A 7,925-nucleotide genomic window follows, 5' to 3' on the forward strand; every position below is an offset into this window, starting at 1 on the left:
CACCTACCATGATGTGTTCTGCCTGTGATCGAGCCGCGGTTGAAGACTAGTTTAAGAGAGCTGGCCATGCCCGAGTCTGACTACGAAAACGGCCCTTTCTCTTCCTTACGCGCTTCCCCTCAACAGCTGGGCCTAATGCTGTTGATGTTGTTATCGTTGCCTCTGAAAAAGACGAACGAGCAAAACAAGACGCGGGCCCAAAAGGAGGCCATGTCGAAGATGCCGCCAGTAAGGGCCCTCCGTGTATTAATGTCTGTGTGTCGCTCTGTCGGTCTTCGTTCAGGTCCCATCGACACAGAAGCAGCCATTGCATCTGCAGAAGAAGCACAAGTTGTGGTTGTTTTATTATAGTAGCGCGTGGTAGCGCGAAAAATCATTTCCCTTGTCTCCCGTGCTTCAGTCGATCTGTCTGTTCTTCCCGCTTCGTCTGTGAACATCGCTTCACGTTCGTCTCTTTCGACTTCGTTGCTTTTGCTGTAGTGACTGTTGTGGATCATTCAGGCCGCTGGTTTCGGCTTCTGTCTAAGCCATTGCGACAAACCGCGTCCGACATCTATTGAGGAAACGCTACAGCAGTCGTAGGCTTGTTGTTCGAGGTCTAAAGTTCTAATACGGCCGTTTATGTATAGTTACTGACTGCCGCCGCTTCGAGCAGTGGCAACAGCAGTAACAGTTGACGCCGTAGCTTGCCTTCTATAGCGGTTCAGTTCTGTTGAGTAAACGCTGTCAATCCGCCGGCTGGCCTCTGTTCTTGAGCATCCTTCTTCCCCATGGATGAACGGACCCATCGGCTCCATATCACCCCCGTGTTTATCTTGCTTCCCACAGTCACCGCCACAGTTGCGGCGATGGTTCGCTTACGTTGTCTTTGCTTAGTCGCTTTCGCCGCCGTCACTACTTCGGGATGTTCCGGAAGTGAAAGTGAACGCAAAGTAGCGCGCTGCTGGCAGTGTTAACTAGAACTGGCGTAGACGCGAAGTCGACACCGGGTCGCCCGATCTAACCACGCTTCGCGTCAGATCGTTGAATAGACGTTACGGGCACTTCTGATGAAGGCGGTATGTTGGTATATGTGTGTCGGTCTGTTTGTGGCTGAATGTTCTCGTAGGAGGAACGCTTGTAGGACATCATCGGCGAAAGCAAACGCAGCAGTTAAACGAGAAGTGGCAAGTAACAGTGAATTAGCAATGTGTGTTACGTCAGCAGCAGTAACAACATCAATAGTAGCGTCAAATTAATATAGAGTTTCATCTAATGTTGCTGCTGTTTGTACTGCTGGTGCTGCTGGGGACGATGATGATGATCATGTTAGCCGTGTTTACCCTGTCGGGTTACTAGCAAGACTGGAACATTATTTGTTTGGTACTGTAGATAACCACGAATCTGTAACGTATACGTTCAACACCATTTAACGATAGCACTTCACGGCTAATATAACTATTACATAAATAATTATAAATAATAATAGCTATTACATAAATGTTTTTAGTTTTATATTTGGTGTTACTGCTTTATTAAAGTATTACACTTTCCAACAGCTGGCGACACCTTGCGACGGTACGAAACGAATCTACACGCGGTTCCGAACTTAGACGATTCCTCACATAGAATTTCCAGGTATAATAGACAGACACGTACCGTTAAGCTATCGCGTAAAAGTTACAACCACTAATAATCTACCACTTAAACTATTAACAGAGAGAAACAGATTAGCGCCAGGCAAAAGCTGACTGAGCCCGACCTGAGTTGTCCCCGTCGAATCAATACGCTATTGAGTTCCTACTACTACCGTGGCCGCTCATATTGCGCGTTCAAACCACTCCATCCTGCCGTTAATGACGCCGTTAGCATTAGCCCAGCTATTCTATTCTTCAACAACAAAAGCGGCTTCGATTCCGTGAGTCAATCGGTCAGTTAGTGGGGAGGTGTCGCAAAAGGAAGCAGGGCAGCACGGGCGGGGGGAGATAGGATAGCAGAGGTGGGGGCGGTTTAGAGGTGGCAGTATCTAATAATGTGTACTATTACTACTACTACTGGCACTTTTTCCGTTATTCGTGTGCTGTTTCTTTTGTTTATACGCCGGATGGACGGAGTACGTAAAAAGAACGAAGGGCCGCGGACGTCAGGCCGCAAAACGAAGACGAAGGGAATCAACAACATTGACTGCAGCAGACAGAAACGATAACGGCAATAACAACATAAAAAAGAGAAAGCGTGGAAAATAAGTAAGAAAAATGGCGGACCCGCCAGTTACTATGACGGTAGTAACGAAACAACGGAAAGCTTACATGCAAAATGCGGCATACAACAGATGCAAACACAGCGATGCAAATGGCTCTTGGAGTAGCTGTTATTATGACTTCACTAGCACCATGTAGATTCTTCCAGGAAAAGCTGCTCCGGCTATCCGGATCCTTACCGTTATTTCCCAATACACTTTTAGGACTTAGCTGTACGGAATACAGGTAACGATGTCTGCTGGTTACAAATAGCGGGTCGCTTATATTGACCTCTCTGTATACAAATGTGGGCCTCATTGTTGTTATTGTTATTGTTGAGGCTGATATCGTCCTGGCGGACGAGGTTTGATAATCCCAGGCAAAAACGTATGAGGAAACGAAAAATGAGCGAGCGGTTGAAAGGCAAACCTAGGTAAGCTCGCAGGTCAGCTGTTAAATAGTGGACAAGAATATTATTATCAGTTTAGTAAAAGTTTTTTATGGTAATAATGAAAAGGGCTGAGAAGGTAAGGAGAAAAGGGTAGAGTATCTCTATTGAGGAGCACGATATGGCGGGTAAAACTGGATAAGATAGGCGATCACATGGACGGATGTTCGAGGCAAGTGATTTTGGTCAGGCAGAGATACCTTACCGGTGTCATGCGACTGGATCAATAAATGACGGAGAAATAACGTCAACTGGCTAATGCAAATAAGAAGGGAATTTTTCGGCCAGTTTAAACATTAACGAACAAGATGGCCATGCAATCAGTGCCTTATATTACGTTACATCTGAGGCAACAAAAATCTCCCGCCAATCAATCATATCGGGTACAGACGAGAAAAGAAGTCGGTAAAATAGGTTACTGTGATCGCTTAGTCGGCATGGTATTTATCTTCTAATCCTAGGGACACTTGGTGGCCGAACCATAAGTACACTTCGTTCCTCGTTGGGAGCCAGTCTAACGGTGATACCGAATACAAAACACAAAACAGAGAGGTTGATAAAATAGAACTTGCAAACATAACCGCTTGTATTATTAATTTTAGCAACAGTTGTCTTGTGTTTAAACGGTACTTCGGTAGTAGTTAGGTGTTCGAAAACCATCAACCGGAAATCTACCTAATAACAATTATACCAAGCGAAAAATATTATATATGTTCAAATATGCCCGCGAAACACGGTCTGCTTATGTTGTTAATCGCCTTTTAGAACCTAATAAAAAATTGTGTATGAGAATGTACTTGAGCTCAACCTAGAGTTCATTTTAAGCACAACTTACATATTAACATAATGAAAAGTTGATTTTTGTTACGCACCGATGGGGGGAACTTGGGGGGTGCGATAAAAGAGACAATCGGAGATTGCAACGGCATAAAATAGAAAGGAAACTATTTGACTGATGTCGCTGACGTTACTACTCATGTGACTGCTGTTGTTCAGAAAAAAAACGTGTATCGGAACAGTGGGCAAGCGGGTCACGTTGTAGAAGATCTGTGGATGACTACTACTATCATTACTACAAGTTGGCCAGAATAGGAAAGCGATTCACTATCCAATAGACGCATCACTGTCGATCCCAGCACCACCAGCAGTTACTGTAGCTACAGTCGCTTCTGCTATCGCTACCATTATAAGCAGCCGTAGGGGTTTCAAGATCGGCCAGCGAAAGCAGAGGTCCAGAGCACGAGACGCGGGGACAAGGAAAAAGTAACCGAACATGTGGATTTTGTCCGTGTTGTCGACATTGCTGTCCGAAGTGGAAGTCAGCAGTGAGGTCGCTGTTGACGTGCGTGTTCCCGCTGCGACCTCTTGTCTCTCCCCTGCCATACCATTTTTTTTTTTACTAGTAGATGATCGAGTAGAAGCAACCCCAACCGCTCGAAATCTTATAACAATCAGAAGGAACGCAACTTACGCTACGACCGCAGCTGTTGTATATGGCCGCAACTTCAACCACCACCGATATCGTCTTTGGTTGAAGAACGCAGAAGTGAGAAAGAATCAACGAATCGTTTGTGAGCTAATGGGGCTTACGACGCGTCGTCGTATTTCGACTCGCAGTTCCGTGCGTCCTAAGCGAGTAACGCAACTCGCCCTAGATGGGCTGGCAGAAAGAATCGGAGGGGCACAAAACAACTGAGCGGAGCGATTTTGAACGAAATGCAACGCTTGTTGTTGGTCTTCAGACAGGAAGTAGCTGTGCGGATGACGGACGAAATCAGCAGCCGTCAAGTCGTCACCGGACCTGGCTTTCTTCCGGGACAAGTATTGTGTAGCTTGGTCCCCTCACCGTAGCAATGGTGCTTTGTGGATAGGCGATTACTGGGGAAGATTGGGGGTAAATGAAGAGTCATTGTCGTCACTGTCGGTGTTTTCAGGTAGGAATGGATTTTGCGACCGGGGACGTTAATACATCGATGCGCATTGGGGCACTGGCTGTCGGACTGCCCTGCTGCGATCATTGGACAGTGGTGGAGACGTTAGTGGATGGACAACATGTCGACGGTTGGTCGCAGCTACGTCCGGTGCCTGGAAGCGTAAATGGTTTAACTGGCAGATGATTCGGTGGGGCAGAAGTTTATTATGGCGTTTTGTTGATGTCAGCATTTTCCCTATAGGGACTAAAATGTCTCGGGCACTAATAGCCGATTCAGGGTGCACCGCCGAAAGAACACTACTTCGTTGTGCTCTAATGTGACAATAGCAGTCCTAATAATACGGACGTAACATGTTTGCCTGCTAGACTTAGGAACACAAGTTTATCTAGCTTCAAAAACCGGCCGTGGGTACACGATTAATTTCGTGCTGGTAGGAGCTGGTCGACGAAAGCACTGGCTAACTAATGCAGCAGCGCTGAATGTAAACTTCGAAATACTTACTTATTTGTGTGTTTATTTAATTATTTATTTAACGACAGCAGTGCTAGCAGTAGAAACAAGCAAGATACCTATGACCAGGCGCCTGCTTCGCTGTTACCCGCGTGGCAACACGACTACGTGCTTTAGCCACAAAAAAGATAGATGAAAAAGTCAGTTATGAAAAGATCCGTATGTGCCATCTAAAGAAAGGGCAAGTATTTTCAAAGCGCCTACATAACCTATAAACGGATTAGTCCCAATAGCAGCGAATCGCGACAGATATCATCGTCAGCAATTTCCTGCCATATTGCCGAGCGGCTGTAGCGCCACTTCGAAAATGACACGGACGAACCTAGAAGGAAAAAATTATAATTATAACTCTTTTTTCATAAGCCATACATGAAACATTCGCACACGAGCCGTCCCATCTTTGCCTGGAAACGAATCGCGCACAACATCTACCGCGCGAACGAAAACCCTTTGCAAACTTAATTTCGTTCATAGGCGAAATGTAAATGGATAGATATTTGCTGTTTTTTTTCTGTACAGTGGCGCCACTTTTTGGATTTCAGGAAACACTGCGTTTTCACAAGTCTCATTTATTGTGTTTTTTTTTATTTTTATTTATTCTTGAAGAATAATTGGTGCAATTAGCGACTCTTCAGAGATGTACGGCTCCGTAAATAGTCCATAGTGCGGGAGATCTTCTTTCCGAGTACACGATACCTTTGGGTCAGATGGCACGTATATTGTGCAAAGATAATATCTTTCCGCCCCGGGAGACACTGTAGGGGGCGGCCGTTTTCGTCCTGGGGATGTATCGCTTTTTCTCGACGCTGTGCTCCCATCGCCATAGCCTGACTAGGTGTACTCGTCTAGATCAACTAGCAAAATTCATTACACTTGTTTCGGCGGCTTCTGTTTGACGGCGACAATTAACCTGTTCTCACATAACAGAATTTCACATATGAGCTATGATAGACAAACCATCTTATACTGCGCCCAATGACAGAATGCATATAGGCGTGCGTGGTGGTATATGCTGATTGTCAATCACGTAAGTGAGACTAGCAAAAAGTGGTCGTATTATATAATGGCTGTACGAACCAAACCATTAACCGGGAACCGCACCACTTCTATTGACTCTATACCTCTGAGCTGTACAAGCGCTGATGTTGCATCAACGAAACCCTCGAACTACTGGTTGTTGACACTCGAAGTTTTCAGGGTAATAAGTGTGATTTGCTCAGCCTCAGATCGGCTGTATGTGAAATGATTGTTGAATCGTTCATGTTACCCTTAATTTTATTTTCTCGCTCTGAATTCGCTTTCCAAGTAGACCTTTCGCCAGCACGGCAGAAACGCTTCTTCTGACGTTATTAGGGTTCTATATGGTCTTGTTTTTGGAAGCACTGTCTGTTTGTGATCAGCAAAATGCTGCTGATGTGGCAGCATTTGAAAACGCACTCAATTCATTTTTTCTCCCTTGAAGTCTCGTGACCTAAATATATTTTCACGATGGTTATATTATAGAGTAATGCTCTTTTCTCCCTCGTTCAATCGCTCTATCGATTCATACCGGCAGGTACCAGCTGCTGGTGTAATGGCGTTAACTATCTGATAACACAGTTAGGTTTTCAGCGTCTTTGATTCGCGCACAAAACTGACGCCAGTATCGAAGAAGCCTCTTTTCGACGAAAAAGCAGACGAAAAGGACAGCAGAACGTTACATTATTTCGAAGCAGGAAAAAAAGAATTTGCAAAAGCCATCTCTTTAGTGTAAAGTTTTCCTTTTTTCGTTTAAAGCGCTCGCCAAAGTGATGTCTATTAGTGTGTTCCAGTAACGACTAAACATAAGAAAACATTTTATTCGCAGATAAAATCTTTGGGAAGACATCTGTACCGTCGCATACGTTCAGGCCATAAATAGCGCTTTTGGATAGACGGACGACGACTACTAAGTCCGTATCCGCGTATTGCCCCGTATAATGGATGTATTTTTTAATCCACAAGTGTGTGAAAGGGAATGTGATAAAAAGTAGGCCAGTTCCAGTGGGACCCCGCGGTCATGCAAGGTAAACAGCAGGTTATGCTTTTGAGATTAGTTCGAGCATCACAGGTTAACATTGGCTTGTTTGTTTAAACTCTATAGACTAGAAAAGGAACTTAAAGGTTGTTATTCTGTATAGAGAGAAGTTTTTTTTTTTCTATTCGTGGCCCGTGGAGATGATTCTGTGATATAGAAGTTGAAAAACTGTTTAGGTCACAGTGGAATGTGGAAAACAGAAGATCTTAGTCAATCGTACCGCTGTTTGTCGCTGCCGTTATTATTGGTGAAAATTGTTAAAGCCGATGCATAAATACACTTCAACGAACCGTTAACGTAAACACTGAGTGTTGTTAATAAACAGATGATAAAAAAAAAGCGACGCTATACACGTTTGTCCAATAACCTAGGTGTATATAATGATAGATATATAGATAGGAAATATGGAATTGTACGATTGCTAATGAATATAAAGCTTATTAAAACATGAAAGTTGACATTAAGCCGAGAGTTTACTCAACAACCTGTTTATTTTTTTTGCGCCAGCATATACATTTTATTAACTAAGGTAAACAGTTCATGGATTTTATTAGATAAGCTTTATTCCTTATATATTCATCATATAGGCGGTCATAAAGTCAGCGTCTATTTCTCAGCGGCAGCGAATACCAAGCAATATGACGAATTGATCTTTTCGCGTATAAAACTATGGCCGTAAATGCGGCAGAATCGACCTCGGCAGTCTAGAAATGGTAGATGTTAGTCGAACATTGGTAACGTGTCTGCCATTTAAGCTT

The 7,925-nt window shown here is 44.1% G+C and overlaps 1 long non-coding RNA gene across 1 annotated transcript; it reads left to right on the plus strand.

The window, feature by feature from the left end:
- The first annotated feature begins 916 nt into the window (after positions 1–916).
- On the plus strand, positions 917–6,951 carry LOC147757838 (uncharacterized). The gene is made up of 3 exons (XR_015322409.1): positions 917–1,058; positions 1,539–1,617; positions 2,105–6,951. It is a non-coding gene; the product is annotated as an uncharacterized LOC147757838 (long non-coding RNA).
- The last annotated feature ends 974 nt before the right edge of the window (positions 6,952–7,925 follow it).

The sequence above is a fragment of the Varroa destructor genome, unplaced genomic scaffold (genome assembly GCF_002443255.2).
Source record: "Varroa destructor unplaced genomic scaffold, Vdes_3.0 BEIS01000002.1, whole genome shotgun sequence".
Taxonomy (NCBI): Eukaryota; Metazoa; Arthropoda; class Arachnida; order Mesostigmata; family Varroidae; genus Varroa; species Varroa destructor.